Source organism: Chenopodium album, chromosome 21 (genome assembly GCF_948465745.1).
Source record: "Chenopodium album chromosome 21, dcCheAlbu1.1, whole genome shotgun sequence".
Lineage (NCBI taxonomy): Eukaryota > Viridiplantae > Streptophyta > Magnoliopsida > Caryophyllales > Amaranthaceae > Chenopodium > Chenopodium album.
In genome coordinates, this window is record NC_137854.1 from 21,579,877 (window position 1) to 21,598,773 (window position 18,897).

The window sequence follows — 18,897 nt, forward strand, 5'->3', positions numbered from 1 at the left end:
TGAGAAAGTAGGTAAGCTTCGTTGCTAAAATCACCAGCGCCATTTGTTGCTGTTGCGGTGAGTTTTAGATTTGCATCGGCGGTGACTGGGGTCAGGGTGGCTGGTTTTAGGGGTCGAGGGTAGGCTACTTGTGGTGGTAGAGACGACAGCCTAGTTTTGGTGGCTAACGAGGGTAACCGACCGATTACCGACGAACTTAGGGGGTGGGGTTAGGGCTCCGGCAAGGTTAAGGGTGGCTAGAATTTTGGTTCTTTTTTTAAAAAAATCATTTTTTTTTATTTTTTTGATATTTTTTTTTTAAAAAAAATGGACCATTTACGCGCTGCCACGTGGTTCTTTTAAATAAACAAATAAAAAACCTTATTCAGCAGCTCACCAGTCATTAGGACCATTGGAGGCAAACTAACCCCATAGTTATTAGGAATGTTAGATAATAAACCTTATTTGGGATTACTAAAAGTAAATCGCCCATAGTTAGGATTATTAAATTGTATTTTTCCTTATTTTTTTCCTTCAAAAAATCTATTAACTATTACTAAAACTGTAAAACATGTTACGCTTACATCGATCATTTTGGACATATATCAAGTTTTCATTTAACAATCAACATATGCTGTTAGCTTAAGTTTTTTTTTAAAAAAAAATTATTCTACTTAGCTTAATTTTTGGAATTAAATTGTAATTTTTTTTTTCTTTTGAACGAAATTTATTCATTGATAAAATACTATACAACGTCTACTTTATATAGTTTTATTGGGAATAACATACATCATTAATGTAATATAATGTATACTCCCTCCATTTTTTTTTATATGCATCACTTGAAAATGCACATAGTTTTAGGAGATAAATATAATATTGTGAGTGGGTGAATAAATTATTATAATAAAAATATGATGGGACCATGAAAGAGAAAGTATGTGAGAGACAATAGATATTTTATTATTTAAGTGGGGACATAGAAGAGAGAGAAATGATAAAATTATTTGAGTGGGGTTTAAAGTAAGAGAGAGAAATAATAAAATATAGTATAACTTTACCAAATATAGAAGTGATGCATGTAAAAAAAACACCCATAAAAGGAAAGTAATGCATATAAAAAAAACAGAGGGAGTACTATTTTTAAATACTTTCAACACAACTAATCAAAAATAAAAAGAAATTTTGTCAAAAATAACACGACCTTTCAACGGTCTTCCCAAAATGAAACGACCTTTGGATTATCTCAAAATAACACGACCTTTGACACATATCTTCCATAAATAGAACAAAAAACCGGTAACTTGTTTTACAGGTTACATTTAACACGTGTCTTATTGTAATTTGTTAAGATTTTTTTTTTTATATTAATGATCTTAATTTAAAAAAAAAAATTGAAATTAACCAAACACCACCTTCTTCCCCGTGATCCCCTCCCCGCCTCTACCTCCATCTCCACCACACACTCCCTGGAAACCACCCCAACCCAGCCAGCCACATCGCGGCCCACTCCCTAAGTCTGCCCCCTCCCAGCCCATACTCAAAACAAACCCACGTACATATCCTCATCTATCACCTTCAAACCACCGCCACCATCGTGAAGTTGCTGCTCCACCCTTGAAACCCAACCAACACCTTAACCTATGGGAAAAGAGAGTAGAGAGAGCTTGCGTGAAGGAGAAGGAGGTGAATAGGTGATAGCATCTGATCGAAATGTGGTAGGGAGGAGCGACGAAATCGGGAACAGGGTAGGAATTGGGGGCCAAATTTGGGGACAAGGATGGGAGTGGGAGTACGGAATCGGGGATGGGAATTATAGGGCGCCGGAAAAGGGAGGTCTGGCGTCGATAGGATTTGGATAGGAAGACGCCGGCGAAGAGAGGGGGATGAGCAGTGGAGGAGGAGGGGCGGTAAAGCCGGTGGGGATGACAGGAGGGTTTTCTTTTTATTAATAAGTTTTTTTTTTTTTATGTTTTAAGTTTTTTTTTTTTTTAGTTTTTAGTTTTATTTTGGGAAGACCGGTGAAAGGTCGTGTTATTTTTGACAAAATTTCCAAAATAAAATTTATTTTCTAAATTATAGTTATTGTTGTAATACGCACCGTATTGCGTAATATGAACGAACTAAGAATACCACCTTTTAGCTTCCCATGAAAAAGTAAACATCGCCACTCAGAATCTCATGCTCGATTAGACATTTCACTGCGTGTTTAACATATCGAGTAAACATTGTTCATGCAAAGGTACTATAAATCCCCGCATAATCTAAAGGAAATATACACAACAATTATCGGATTATCTAAAAGCTTTCTTTTGATCTCTTTGAAATCAGTTGTTGTAAAACACGTTATCAACACCAATTTGCTCAAATTACTCAAAAGGTAGTTTTTCTTTTTCAAATTTTAAATTTAACTATCAAATTATTCATTACTCAAAAATAGAACACCAATATAATGGCGTCAATACATTTTTGAACAATATATCACTTTCACATATATATTTCGTAGTAGAGCGTAATGTCATACCTTGTGGTATAATACAACCAGCTCGAGGAAGTACAAATCATGCCCGAAACACTAACGCTGCCGAAGCCGTCTAAATTCCACAAGTTGTCCCTAACCTCAATGAAAATCCCCCAATACCACCAACTGAAACCGAACCCCCTCCTCCAGATACTAATAAGGGAGGAAGAGATGAAACAGATACCGCCACCACCGCTACTACTCGTAGTAAACGTCGCCAAGGCGACTAATAGGCCACTAAGCAAATTAGCCACCTTTATGGAGGGAAAGATTTGCATTTTAAGCCGTCTATATGGACGGGCCAAACTCTCAAAATGCCGCCTTCATGGTCGGCTTACGTTTTATTTTGAGAACAAGGCCACCTAAAATGGTAGGCAATTTATGGCCGGAAGTACGAAGACAAATTTTCCGTTTATTACATGAATTTAATTTTGCCTATTATTTCATGAAGCAAATTTATTTTTGACTATAAGCAATTTTCTTCTCCTAATTATTTTGTATGAATATTTCTTTAAGAAGGAGGAAGAAAGAGAATTAGTATATGAGTAAGAAGGGAAAAAAAATAGGAAGACTATAGACGCAAATATGAATGATACTTACCTTTTAGTGTTCACAGTAAAGAGATAAAGATGATATATATTACATGCATACTCATTTACATGTGGCAAATTATATTAGAAGACAAGTATAAGCAACTGATACATGTTACAAGCTCAGGTTTTTGCATGTACATGCAAACCTGACAAAACAAAATACCAAAACCAATAAAGACTTTGAAATGCATGTAATGGGATTTTCAAGTTCTGATGTTGGAGGTTGCATTGGTTGCATGCCAACGGCCATATTGTGTATTCTTTTGTTTTGTTTTTTTTTTAACAAAAGTAGTAATGGTTTATGGGGAATGTTTTGATAATTATAATATTAATTAAACTTTAGTTATCTGGGTTTTGAAATTTATTTTAGTCAGTTTATGTTTCAAGTATTATTCCTATTCATTGTTCGGATATAATAAGTACCATATTAATTAAAGTTTTAACAATAATTAAAAATAAAAAAATATGCAGCCTTTATTAATTTTGCGGGGTTTATGCTTTTACCAAGTTTTGAACCCCCAACCTCTTATTTATAAGTTGGGTACTCGGACCACCACGGCTTGCATTCCATAGTGATATTTTCTAATCTTTAAAACCTTATATATACAAAAATATTTTACTTCCCTTTTACTAATTTCTAAAAAATTTCGTGTAATCAGAAATGGCTTGAATTGCAAATCGGGACTTAGAAATTTTAGACATTTTCGGAGGAAGATACCTGGAATGGCGGGTGGACGCAAAAGCCTACCTAAGGGCACAAAGCCTAGAACACGCTATCGCCGAAGAGGGAAACCCTACTCCTCTAGAACAAGCTAAAGCTTTGGTGTATATCAAACACCACATTCATGACGTATTAAAAACTGAGTATATTCTCATTGAGGATCCCAGAGAACTTTGGGTTTGCCTCCAAGACAGATTCGAACACTTATAGAAAACAATTGGGCCAAGGGCCCAACATGAATGGTCTACCTTGAGACTTCAAGATTTCAGCTCAGTACGTGAATATAACTCTGTTGTACTCCGCATAACTTCACAATTGAGATTATGTGGAGAACCAATCTCTAAAAGAGCCATGATTGAGAAAACTCTCACTACAATGCACGCAAATAATATGGTACAACAAGAACAGTACCAAGAGAGGCGTTGTGAAAGGTTTTGTGACTTAATTTCCATACTATTAGTCGTAGAACAAAACAGTCAAATCCTGTTGTCCAATCATAATCAGAGACCAGCAGGTACCAGTGCAATACCAGAAACAAATGCCACAAAAACAGGCAAGCGCTGGAATAACAATATTGTACGAGGAGGTTTTCAGGGCAGAGGTCAATACCCCAATAGGGGTAGAGGAAGGGGTAGAGAACGTCAAAATTGGCGTCAAAATACTTCCAATACTCCCACCCTGAGATGTAGAGGTAGAGGTATAGGCGGTAGAGGGAGGGGAAATTTTCAAAACCAAGGAAGGCCACAAGAAAAGTGTTTTAAATGCGGAATACAAGGTCATTGGGCTAAGGATTGTCGTACGGAAAAATACCTTGTGGACCTATACGTTGCCTCAAGAGGAGGCCAAGGGAAACAAGCAGAAACTAATTTTGTCACACAAAGTTTCCCTAACCCAGAACTCGATGTAGTCGATTATCTTGTTGATGACATAGAAAATGTCTAGACTACATCGATCATGTGCTTGTCCTGTGGTGTTTGCTTCATCGACATTGTCATATATTTTTCGAGTTGTTTGTCCGTTGTATTTGTTTTTCCTTTTTCATCTAGATACCTAAGTTTTCTTTAAGCATGTTTTCCTAGTATTAAGTATGTTTTAATATTGTAAAATATACTATAATAAAGATGTGTTTTTCTCATACGTGTTTTTATAGATAATAGTTTTACTAATCCTTTCTTTATTCATGTGAAGACAATGGAAAATAACAACACAAATGCTGAAAAATGCCTGATTGATAGCGCAACCACACACAGCATTTTGAGCAACAAGTCATACTTTACTCATATCAAGCCAATAAATACCAATCTCAACACAATTGTCGGCACTGTCAATATGGTTGAGGGCTTAGGAAAAGCTTGCGTAATGTTACCAAAAGGTACAAAAGTAACAATAAAAAACGCATTATATTCTTGCAAAACACTACGTAATCTATTGAGCTTCAAAGATTTACGTCTGAATGGTTATCACATGGAAACCGTTAATGAAAATAAAAAAGGAGTATATGTACCTCGTCAAAAGAAAATCTGGCAATAACGAGACTCTTGAAAAATTAAAAGCATACTCCTCGGGATTGTACTTTACTTATATCAGCCCAATTGAAACATATTTGGTGTCTAACCACAAGGTAGACAACCAGGAAATGTTTAATATATGGCATGACCGCTTAGGTCATCCTGGCACATGCATGATGATAAAAATCATTAAAAGTTCAAATGGACATCCGTTAAATTATATATGGATTCCACAATCAAATGAACTTCATTGTAAAGCTTGTTCACTTGGCAAACTGATCATTAGACATTCAAAAGGTAAACTTGAAGGTGAAAATCTTGCATTCCTAGAATGAATACAAGGAGACATTTGCCGGCCAATACACCCGACATGTAGACCGCTCAGATTTTTCCTCGTGTTAATTGATGCCTCAACACGTTGGTCACATGTTAGTCTTCTTTCCACCAGGAATGTTGCATTTCCAAAACTTCTTACGCAAACCACGCGTCTAAGGGCTCAATTCCCGGATTATCCGATAAAAAGGATTAGACTAGATAATGCTGGAGAATTTACATCCCGAACATTTAATGACTATTGTATGTCAATCGGGATAGACGTGGAACACCCAGTAGCCCATGTTCATACACAAAATGGCCTTGTAGAATCATTAACAAAGCGATTACAATTAGTCGCTTGGCCATTACTCATGAAATCAAGACTGCCATCTTCTGCATGGGGACATGCAATAATACATGCCGTTGCTCTGCTACGACTAAGATCGAGCGCGACACATAAGTTATCTCCAATACAACTAGTAGTTGGAAAGGAACCTAGTTTGGCACATCTAAAAATATTCGGATGTGCAATCTATGTTCCCATAGCACCGCCCCAACGTACTAAAATGGGCCCACAGAGAAGGATGGGTATCTATGTTGGCTATGAATCACCTTCCATCACAAGATATCTCGAACCATTGACTGGTGATCTTTTCACAGCTCGATTCGCAGATTGTCACTTTAATGAGACATACTTCCCAACCTTAGGGTGAGATAAAGAGGGCCCATGCTAGAAAGAAATATCATGGAATGCCCAAAATCTATCATACCTTGATCCAAGGACAAATGCGTGCGAACAAGAAGTGCAGAAAATAATTGTAGACACCTAAAAATGTCTCCCCAAAACCAAACCCGATGATGAAGAACCTTTCACCGCCATTATTGGTCGGGTTGAGTATGTAATATTGGAGTGCTTAAACCAATCCAATTCATAGCCCATTTTCCCAAATCATAACTTATTTTCCTCATTTCGTTCCTTTAAACCCAAAATAATTCATTTCGTGTCCATTAAAATAATTCATTTCGTTTCCTTTTTATAAAACGTTTATACCAGTTTATTTTGGTCCATTATATGGGTCCAATGATTCAATGGTTGGATGGGGCTTGAAAAGAGCTTTCCAACGATATATTATAAGCCCAAATCCGAGTTATAACGAATAAGTTATGTCTAAAATACTAAACTGAGTCCAAACCGAACCTAAGCCCGCCTTACCTACGACCCAATGATCATGTGGAGGGTCCAAAGAATTTAATCCCACTCCGAATCCAATAAGAATTAATTGGAAGCTTCTAAAAGATCTTAATTATCCTTTTTGAAAAGATAAGATTAAAGAGTTTGAAATAGAATAAAACTCCTCTAGTAATTCGATTCGAATTGAAAGACGTTCAAAGATAGTCAGAAATTATTTTTGTTCCTCACTATTTTTATCTGATTCTTAGATGGTTGGATAGCTCTTTAAATTATCTTTCCAATGATATATTATAATATTAATTCCGAGCTATAACGAAAAAGATATGAGCAAAACACGAAACTCTATCCAAAACTGACACCGTCCCACTATTTCGGACATATCTTTTATTCTTAAAAATATTTTAATCTGATTTAAATTGGGTTAGAAAGTAGACATCAGTATCTTTCCAACGATATCTTATTCATCTTATTCCGATTTCTGGATCAAAAGATATGATAAAAACAAAAACCGCAAAAACTGCTGTCTATCGGAAGAGTTTTATCCGATTCGAATTCTTATCTTTTCTTTCTTCGAACCCTCTTTTTTCCTTATAAATAGAGGTCATATCTCCCCTTTTTCAATCATCAACAAGCTTGATCATCAAATCCTTCTCTCTTCCTCTCTTTTCCACCAAAAATCATTCTATTCTCTGTCTCGCATATTCTAAGCCTTAAACCTATATTCCTAATTACATCATTCTTCCCCTAAGCACTTTAAGGAGTCCATACAATACCCGAAGTTCTATACTTAAACCAAGGCGTGAAAGGTAGAATTAACTGAAGTTTGGACCAAATTAACTCTACTTTTTATTTAATTTAATTTCCATTTGATTTATATTTTTTATTGAAGTTACTAACAATTTATTCATGATGTAGCAATTTAAAGGAACGCGCGGAATGTGAGTAATTAATTTAATTACTTATATTATTTTCTTATTGCTAGTATCATAATTATTATTATTATTTCATTTGGACTAACGTTATTATTGTTGAATTGCTTCCAATATTAATGTTTATTCTTATATTTATTATGATCACCATATTGCATGTTTAAGGGGAATATGTAATTGAAAATCACACTTAATAAGATAATTTGGACAACTGGTTTAGGTTCCTTTAATCTTATTGTTTAATCAAGTGATCACCAATATTTTAGAATAATGTTTGCATTAATATTCAACCAATTTAGCATAATAATAGTTTGGAGCAAATTGAATATTTGTTTGTATGCCTTTGAGATCGCAGGAATTACTTTTCACAATAAGAATCGAGTACAGGCCAATACGGGCGAATGTGACTCCATGACTCACTTCGTACCATCATCCCCGATCCTCCTTTCGTGGTTCTAAACCATATGGAGCTAGTAATCTCATGGATTATGAATGGGGTGTAACCTTCACGGGTCAATCGTTGTTGCTTATCGTTGTCCCTTTTCGTGGTTGCCTTAAATGATCCGTGAACGGTTTACAAGTTCCTTAAAAACTTGTTTGCGGCTCCCTACTTTCCTTGTCCCTGATAAGTCTATTATATATATATATATTTATTCCCCGTTCCACGTTCATTTTTGTGCTTATTTGGGCTCTATGGAGCTATTTTTATTACTAATATATGTTTTCTAGTGTTTTTGTAGAGTTGGTATTATTTTGTAGGAATTTGAAGAATATGACAATTCCCGAGCTTATTGAGCCACTACAAAGACATTGGAGTTTGATCGTATTTATGGCCGTTCATACGAAGCCCAAAACCGAGTTAAAGGAATTTAATCCGGTGATTAAGGGCTCGATATATAAAGAGGTCCAATATTTCCCACATAAATTACGGACCAATAAGAGAAGAAATGGGCAACAAAAGAAGCCACAAAGCCCAGCTTGCAGCTCCAGTTGACCGGGCTCGATCGAGCGTGGATATTTCTCGCTGCTGCTTTTGGTCGGTTGGGTTTGATGCAAGCAAAGCCCAACTTGTTTTAAGGGAGTAGTACGTAGGCCTTGGATGAGTATGTCGCATGATTCAACGAGTGGGCTCAATCCTTGGGCCTCACTCCAGTTACTTCGCCAATGTCGGTCCCTAATACTAATTTAGTGAAGGATTGAGTTTTGTTTTAGGATGTATTTTTTTGTCTTTAGCTTTGGATTATTTAATAGTACTTTTAGTTTGAGTGGGATTGGTGATTTTGGGTTTTTCCTATTTAAGGAGTAGTAGTTTTACGGAGGAGGTTGAGTAGCTTTAGTTTTAGTTTTGTTTTTTTTAATTAGTTTTTAGTTTAAGTTTTTCTTTAGTTTTAATTTTAGTTTAGTTTTCCTTTCTCTCTCTAACTTTTCTCTTTCTCTCTTCTCTTAAACTCTTAGTATTATTTTCTCTCTCTACAACTTTTGGTTTCATCTCAGTTATTTATTTTCTTCCTTTAATCATGTCTCCTTTAATTGCTTTGTTTAGTTTAATTTTAATTATGTCTGAGTAGTTTAATTCTACGGTTTATGGGGATCCATAATTAATATGAACGGATAATTTATTATTATTGATTAATGACTTTGCATGATAATTTCTTATTGAATTGTTTTAATTCTTTGCAATTAGATTATGAATCGAGCAGATGTAATTTGATTGTGAATGTTTAGCAATATTGAATTGATGAATCGAGCAGATGTTAATTTGATATTAGAGGCTATTTTCAATAGGAACTTAGATCTAGTAAATTGCGAGAGCCTGTTAGATCTATGTTGGTTAATAAATTGCGAGAGCCTGTTAATCATGTTACTTGTGCAATGTTGATTTTTTGATTGTTATGTTTTATCCCGGAATATTAATTATTGGTGAACCTATGACCCTAGGCCTTCTTATTATTGACTTTCTCCCTAAACTTAATCTCCGTAGAATAGTTTCACATTAAAAACAACAAATTGGTTACTTTAATAATTTAGACTATATTAATTATTTAGGAGTAGAAAGACTAGTTTCCCTGTGGATTCGACCCTACTTCCCTATCTACTTTAGTTAGAGGATTTAGGTTATACTTTTGATTAGGTGATACGACTTTAGCCTGTCAGTCCCTAATCGTATATGTCAATTCCCACTTCCTATGAGTGTCAAGCATATTCACAATATGCTTTGACGTAGGCGCACTTCAAACGACGCCTACAATAATACATTTGCAAAACATCGCAAATCAATTGCCAGACGCATTCACTGATACAAAAGGAGTGACAAAGTCACATATACCTTCAGTAAATGACCCTGCTAGGGTTGAAATCCCAGCAAAGAAAATGGATAATCCACTTTCAGATAAAATTGCAGCACGCAAAAGACGTGGCAGACCCCTCGGAGCTGAAGACCTAAAGCCGAGAAAATCCAAAAGAGTGAAAATGAGGAATAAAAAGAGTGAAAACCCCTCAAATAAAGTAGATCAAATCCAAAATGATGAAAATACAATCAACCCCCAAGATGAATCTAAAGAGTCAGATGTACATCTGAGGGGGAGCGTGAAAATCAAATCGTCGACAATCATGAAATTTCGATAAATTACGTCCACACTAGAAAAAAGTGGGATATAGTAAAAACATATGTCAATGATGTATTCGCATACTCAATTGCCATAGAAATCATCACTGATGTTGAGGACACGTCTGTAGATGAATGTCGACGAAGGAATGATTGGGCAAAATGGAAAGAAGCCACTCAGGGTGAATTAAAATCTCTCGCAAAACGCGAAGTTTTAATTTCAGTCCTGTAGTCCAGACTCCAAAAGGAGTGAAACCCGTCGGGTATAGATGGGTGTTCATACGAAAAAGAAATGAAAAGGACGAAATTGTAAGATACAAGGCTAGACTTGTAGCCCAAGGTTTCTCTCAAAGGCCGGGAATCGACTATGAGGAAATAAGGTTCCTCATAAGTGTATCAGCATGGACTACATGTAATCCCCCGTATTTTTAAATATTTTATAAATGAAAATTTATTTTATTTATAATATTTATTTGTTATTTTTCATAATTTAATTTCAAAAGTTTCAAATTATTAATCTGGGTCGAAAATTATTTGAACAAATTATTTTATACACCTTTATTCTACAATTTATGTCCAATCATACAAGCCTAACCCATTTGTTTACTTAATCGACCCATTATTTTTATGAGGCCCAATCTTTCTTTTTACCCTACAATAATTCTCTCCTATAAATATCCCATGAATCTCCAAAAAATTTCCCACACAAAAAGGTTAGTCTTATTTTCATCCTCCTTTGTTTCATTATTTTGTTTAATGTTAATTTAATTGTTTTGGGTTTTGATTTTAGTATAAAGATTATATTTTTAGTATCAAATTATATTTTAATGGTATAAAGATGATAAATTTCAGATTATATTTATGTTATAAATTTCATATTTTATGAATTATAAACCTAGGGTTTCAATTTATTGAAAATCATGATTTTAGGGTTTTTATGAACAATTGATTTAGGGCTTTTATAGTAATGATGTTTTGAAATTTTGGTGATTATATTACTAATTAGTTTTCAGATTATTTTGAACACGTAAATTCGTGTTTTAATGTTTAGATTTCGGTTCGTTAATATTAATCCCGTTTTAATCCCGGTTAGGTTCTGAACTCATCCGATTTTGACAAAAAAATAGTGTTTTCCATGTGGAAACGATGTTTTAAGAAAGACTCACTACCTTTGGTAGTGAGCACCACCCTCTCGTGGCCAAATTCTGCCTCTAAATATGATTTTCGGGCAGTTTTTCATTTTTTAACGAAGTTTTTTTATTTTTAAAATTTTATCCTTGATTTTGATTAATAAAATTAATTATGTTTAAAGTTAATTAAGCATAAATATATGTTTTTATTGAAGTTTTAAGTGTTGGAAATAGTTTCTAAGTACTACTTTTGATGTTTTATAAAGAGGGTTTAATCACCCATTAAAAAGAGAGAATTATTGGGGTGTTACAAAGTGGTATCGCTAGGTTTGGTACGTTGTAGCTTGTATGTACTCAGCTTTGCTGATTGCGTGCTTTTGTGTGTGTTTTCTTTTGGTCATGGCCTTCGCCTTTCAATGACCCTGTGATGATCCAATTATTACACTTGTATTATTGGGGAGCAGTATGCACAGGTTAGCTTGATGATGTGAAGTTAAGGGATTTGACAAACGCATTGTCAAGGGATTGGTGTGATTGAGAGTATTCGATTCTTGTGTTGAACTTATTTATGCTTTGCTATTTCGTTTATGTTTTGGATTTTTAATATTGGTTTGGTTTTAAATAAGGGCCTTATATGGTTCCAATTTGTAAGCTTTGACTTATTCGTTTTCTAAATTGTGTTATTTTAAATACTTAAGTTTGATTTTTCCGCTGCGATACTTTGATAAAGCCTTAACGTTTTAACACGTGGCGGTAACATGTCAATGGTTCTCCACTATTTTATTTAAAGTAAGTGGTTTGAAAAAGGGAGAATTATTGGGGTGTTACAAAGTGGTATCAGAGCTTTGGTTCGATTTAATTACCACTAAAGTTACTTTAAAAGTTTTTGGGCGCCTAATGTTTTAAATCTTATGATTCTGGATTTTATGACGTGATTTAAGGTTAAACTTTAATTTCAAAAAAATTATTTTATTTTAATTAAAATAATTCGGCAGTTTAAATAAAATATATGTATTTTTATAAATTACTATGTTATTTATTATTTTGAAATTAGTTGAACCTGCGTACTTATTTTATTCTTTGATCCTTAGTATTATTTATTTTATTTTATGTGTGAGATTTGGGTAGTCTTAAGAAGGGCATATAGGACAGATGATTTCTTTCTATGTGCATTATAATTTAATTCTTGGTGCCATTTATTTTGAATGTAGTTTTTATGCTAGTTATATTTAATTGTATATGTTTTATATAATCATGCAAATTTGGGTGTTGTGATCACCTAGAATCATGTGTAAGGATTAAAGAATACAATATAGATTAATTTGTGATGATTTGTGCAATGTAATGTGTATGTATGGATGATCATTATATGAAGCATGTAATTATGTGACTATTTGGTTATGCTTATTTAATGATGTTATTTATTATTTATTTGGTGCTTTAGGTTATTGGTAAGATCTATATTTTTATTATTTAATATCTCCTTCAATTTTTGCAACCAATGAGTGTTTATTTGAGAAACCTTATGATCAAATTAGGAATGTACTTGGAGAATTGATGAATATATATATTTGGTGATGATAAACTACGCGAGAGGAGTGTATGAATTTTGCTTTGGTCAAGCCGCATACTTTAAGGAGAGTGGAGACCCTGCTTTTTTGTAGAACTAGGTAGTGAAAGATGAGTTTTTGTTGTTTTGAATTGCCATGAGAATTTGAGGAGCATAACTTTGGTGGAAAGAGAATAGGGATACGATTCGTGAGACAATTGACTTTCGTTAGGAGAATTTGAAAACCAAGCTGGAGAGAAAAAAATTTTGAGGAGCCCATGGATTTATAAACATGGAAATATAAATCAGGCCTTTTGGGTTAATAATGTATTAACAATCATTATGGATTTAATGAATCGAGTATTTCCATGAGTACAGTAATTCGATAAATATATGGCTTTATTAATGATATCTTGCTATACTTGAAGAGTGAGGAGAATTATAATAGACATTTGAGGATTCTGTGACATTTTAGGGACGACTTGTAATATGCTCAGTTTTCGAAGTGTGAATTTTTATTAATGAAAGTAAGTTTCATTTTGGGACAAAAAAATTCAAGTGGTGAGTAAGTGGTCTACACCTAACAATGTGACCGATATAAGTTGTTTATTGGGATTAGATGTTTAAAGAGGGCTGTAAAGGACTTTTGAGGATTGTTGTATATACATTGATGAAAGAGAGTTAGTTTGAATGAGATGAGAAGTGTAAACAAGCCTTTTAACTCTTAAAGAACATTTAATCGTTGCACTTGTTTTAGTCTTGCCTAATAGGAGTGGTGGCCTTGAAGTTTTTACTTAATGGATGTGTGTTGCAACAAAATGGAAAAAAATGATAATGCTTCTTGCCAAGACAAATCTTATGAGACCAATTACCCTACCATGATCTTGAGATTGCGTATATATTGTTTACATTGGAGATTCATTTGAAATACAGTGTCACCTGTAAGATTTTTACAGCTCTTAATAGCCTTTGGTTGTTAGCTAAGGAGAGCTAAAGAGATTATTGAGTGCCTATGATTTGAGCTATTCAAATTTGAGGAAATTATAGAATAACAAGTTATGGATAAATTATTGCAGAAAGAAGAAATGAAAAAGAAATGCCTAATGATATTATTGAGGTGAGTTACGGGGGCGTAACTCTTTTCTTTAAGAGGGGTGGAATGCGATGTAATTTCGCGCTTTTTACCTCAATTATGCTATTTATTGCTTGAGTTTGCATTATTTTGCTTATTAATATGCACTATTGTTGTATTTACATGCAATAAAAGTATGTAAACTTTGGCCAAGTATGAGTCTATTAAGCATAAAGTTCAGTTTGTTGAGTGTGCATGTTGAGAATCAATCAATTTACAGCAATATAAAACACAAAAGTTTGAATGGTTTTGGAAAATTTATGGCTTTTGGGTTAAGTTTCGAGGGCGAAACTTCTTTTAAGAGGGGTAGATTGTAATCCCCCGTATTTTTAAATATTTTATAAATGAAAATTTATTTTATTTATAATATTTATTTGTTATTTTTCATAATTTAATTTCAAAAGTTTCAAATTATTAATCTGGGTCGAAAATTATTTGAACAAATTATTTTATACACCTTTATTCTACAATTTATGTCCAATCATACAAGCCTAACCCATTTGTTTACTTAATCGACCCATTATTTTTATGAGGCCCAATCTTTCTTTTTACCCTACAATAATTCTCTCCTATAAATATCCCATGAATCTCCAAAAAATTTCCCACACAAAAAGGTTAGTCTTATTTTCATCCTCCTTTGTTTCATTATTTTGTTTAATGTTAATTTAATTGTTTTGGGTTTTGATTTTAGTATAAAGATTATATTTTTAGTATCAAATTATATTTTAATGGTATAAAGATGATAAATTTCAGATTATATTTATGTTATAAATTTCATATTTTATGAATTATAAACCTAGGGTTTCAATTTATTGAAAATCATGATTTTAGGGTTTTTATGAACAATTGATTTAGGGCTTTTATAGTAATGATGTTTTGAAATTTTGGTGATTATATTACTAATTAGTTTTCAGATTATTTTGAACACGTAAATTCGTGTTTTAATGTTTAGATTTCGGTTCGTTAATATTAATCCCGTTTTAATCCCGGTTAGGTTCTGAACTCATCCGATTTTGACAAAAAAAATAGTGTTTTCCATGTGGAAACGATGTTTTAAGAAAGACTCACTACCTTTGGTAGTGAGCACCACCCTCTCGTGGCCAAATTCTGCCTCTAAATATGATTTTCGGGCAGTTTTTCATTTTTTAACGAAGTTTTTTTATTTTTAAAATTTTATCCTTGATTTTGATTAATAAAATTAATTATGTTTAAAGTTAATTAAGCATATAAATATGTTTTATTTATTTTAATAAGTTTTTCATCATATTATATTGTTGGAAATTACTTGAGATAGTAATATTAATTGTTGGTTGTTTTCTAGGAAGTGATTATTCCCTAGGAGAATTTTAAGTGATTAAAAGTGGCTCAAAAGGATTGTTTGTATGAGGTACGTACATGTCTACTTCGTTGTAAGTAGTAATGTTTAGGTACCAAAGAAAAGAACTTAGTTTCATGATTAGAGAACACTTGGATGAAAATTGTTTGGTTATACATTTAATTAATTCATGTGCTTATGTTTATGAGACATGTTTTGGTGAATTGATTATGTTTGTATGGAATTATGGATGCAAACATGTTGAATTATTGGATTAATTGTTTGTATAATTATTACCTTATATTATTATTGTATAATTGGATATTCATATGCTTGAGTGTATGTATATATGATTGACGTATATAATTTTATGATATGATCTGATTTAATTGTTTTGCTACTATTGTTATATTGAATGATTGTGTTATATTTCTGGGGTTTTTTTAATGTTATTGCTATAGGGAGTATTGTTCTTGAGGTTTTAGGATTATTAATGCAGAGTATTATTTTTGGGTTGAGATATGATTATATTTGGGTTATTAGTATGTGCTTTAAGAGTTGAGACATTATGAATCGAATTGTTATGTTGTTTGGGAACATGTGCCAATATTGAGATATTATAAATTAATTTGTGAATGGTTATTTGATCAATGTGTGAGATCAAAAGGTTGAGAATTATTTATTTTGTTATGGGTTTGAGGCTCGGCGTTATAGACCTTAGTCCTTGGCATGTTGGTAATGAGACAATGATCATGAGTTAAGAATGAGGTACAATCTTTATTATTTATTTTTCTATGGTCCCCTACAGTGGGAATTGACCCGTATGTGGTCTGGTTCAAGGTGTTTTCTAGTTATTGGGAGTATTCAAGTTTTTATACTTGTTGGTTTTATTCGAATTACCCATGTCCAAGGCTAGGTATAGAACAATGAGCATGGCACACTTACGGGATAAAGAGTTGAGTAAAGGTTTGTATTATTATTCGAGGTTGAGTTGATAAAGGTTATTTTCAGAGTACAATGTGTTATGTAGTTTTGAACTACATTATTTAATTGAGCTAGTAATGTTGATTATCCTAGACTAACTTTGTGAGAATGGAGTCGCGCCCATTCTTGCATCGCGCTAAACTTTTATTTCAAATGGTCATTTGGGACCTGGATTGGACAACCTGGTCTATTGCTTACTCAAAACTAAATTAAATTTATTAAATTGAATATGATGAGTCAAGTGTTTGGAATTGGTTAGTAGTATGTTGAGTCAATTGAATTGTTTAAGTGTGGAGTCTTGATTATTGAATTCACATTGTATGTTTATTTACTTTAATTAATTGAGCATGCTAGGTTTGGTACGTTGTAGCTTGTATGTACTCAGCTTTGCTGATTGCGTGCTTTTGTGTGTGTTTTCTTTTGGTCATGGCCTTCGCCTTTCAATGACCCTGTGATGATCCAATTATTACACTTGTATTATTGGGGAGCAGTATGCACAGGTTAGCTTGATGATGTGAAGTTAAGGGATTTGACAAACGCATTGTCAAGGGATTGGTGTGATTGAGAGTATTCGATTCTTGTGTTGAACTTATTTATGCTTTGCTATTTCGTTTATGTTTTGGATTTTTAATATTGGTTTGGTTTTAAATAAGGGCCTTATATGGTTCCAATTTGTAAGCTTTGACTTATTCGTTTTCTAAATTGTGTTATTTTAAATACTTAAGTTTGATTTTTCCGCTGCGATACTTTGATAAAGCCTTAACGTTTTAACACGTGGCGGTAACATGTCAATGGTTCTCCACTATTTTATTTAAAGTAAGTGGTTTGAAAAAGGGAGAATTATTGGGGTGTTACACTACAAATGCGTTTGATGGATGTTGTGACTGCATACCTTTATGGGTCACTTGATACTGACATCTATATGAAAGTCCCCGAAGGACTTGAACTACCTGAACCTTTGAGGTCACAACCTCGAAAGCTACATTCCATCAAATTGAAAAAAATACTCTACGGTTTAAAGCAATCTGGGAGGATGTAGTTTAACCGTTTAAATGAGTACCTACTCAAAGGAGGGTATAAGAACGACCAATTTGTCCATGTGTTTTCATCAAAAGTTCTGAAAATGGTTTTGTCATAATAGCGGTGCATGTTGATGATTTAAACATCATCGGAACACATAAGGAAATCGAAGAAACCACTAAATGTATGATGAAAGAATTTGAAATGAAAGACCTTGGAAGAACAAAATTTTGTCTCGGATTACAAATTGAACATCTAAGAGATGGTATCTTAATTCATCAATCCAATTATGCCGAGAAAGTATTAAAAAGGTTTTGTATGGACAAAGCATACCCATTGAATTCACCAATGATTGTTCGTGCTCTAAACATCAAAGAAGATCCATTTAGACCCCGACAAGAAGGTGAAGATGTACTTGGTCCGCAGGTGCCATACCTAAGTGCAATAGGAACTTTGATGTACCTGGCCATCAACACTAGGCCGGACATTGCATTTTTCGGTAAACCTATTAGCAAGGTATAGCTCTGAACCTACAAGCAGACACTGGAATGGAGTGAAGCACCTACTTTGCTATATACGTGGAGCAATTAATTTAGAGCTCTTCTATCCAAGAAATGGAAATCCTACTCTCGTGGGATATGCTAATGCAGGTTACCTATCAGATCTAGCAAAATCAAAATCACAAACTGGTTATCTTTTCAGCTATGGCAATACAGCAATCTCTTGGAAGTCAACCAAGCAGACACTAACAGCAACTTCATCAAACCAAGCTGAATTGATTGCCCTTTATGAAGCTGGTAGGGAATGTATATGGTTGCGATCTGTGACCCAACATATACTAAAAGAAAGCGGCATCAAAACAGTCGAAGAAGACCCAACTACAATATTTGAAGACAACACTGCTTGCATCTCACAAATTAAAGGAGGCTACATCAAAGGTGATAGAACAAAACACATAGACCCCAAGTTCTTTTCCACTCATGACTTGGAAAAAGAAGGCAAGATATAAATTGTTTGGTAACTTTTATATCTTGCCAATAAAGTAGAAAATGGAACTTTATAGAAAGTTCTATGTATTTCCCAAAAAATGGAAAAATTAACATAGCTATTTCCCTCTTGATAAGTGGAACTTTCCATTAAATTTAGAAATTCCTACATCCAGCCTACTAATTTTTGACAATTCCTATTCATGGACATTGAGATTTTAGAAGTTTTTACTTCCTTCATCCAACCAAACAAGCCTTTACAATATCTTCCCTTCCTTTTCTCCTACAAACCCTACCATATATTTATTCAACTAAACCAACCTCAAAACTTCCTTTTTAGATTTATTAAAATTCATATATCTTATCTAATTGTTACTGACATACAGTTGAACCGGCCCTTTTCCTTCTTCAATTACTT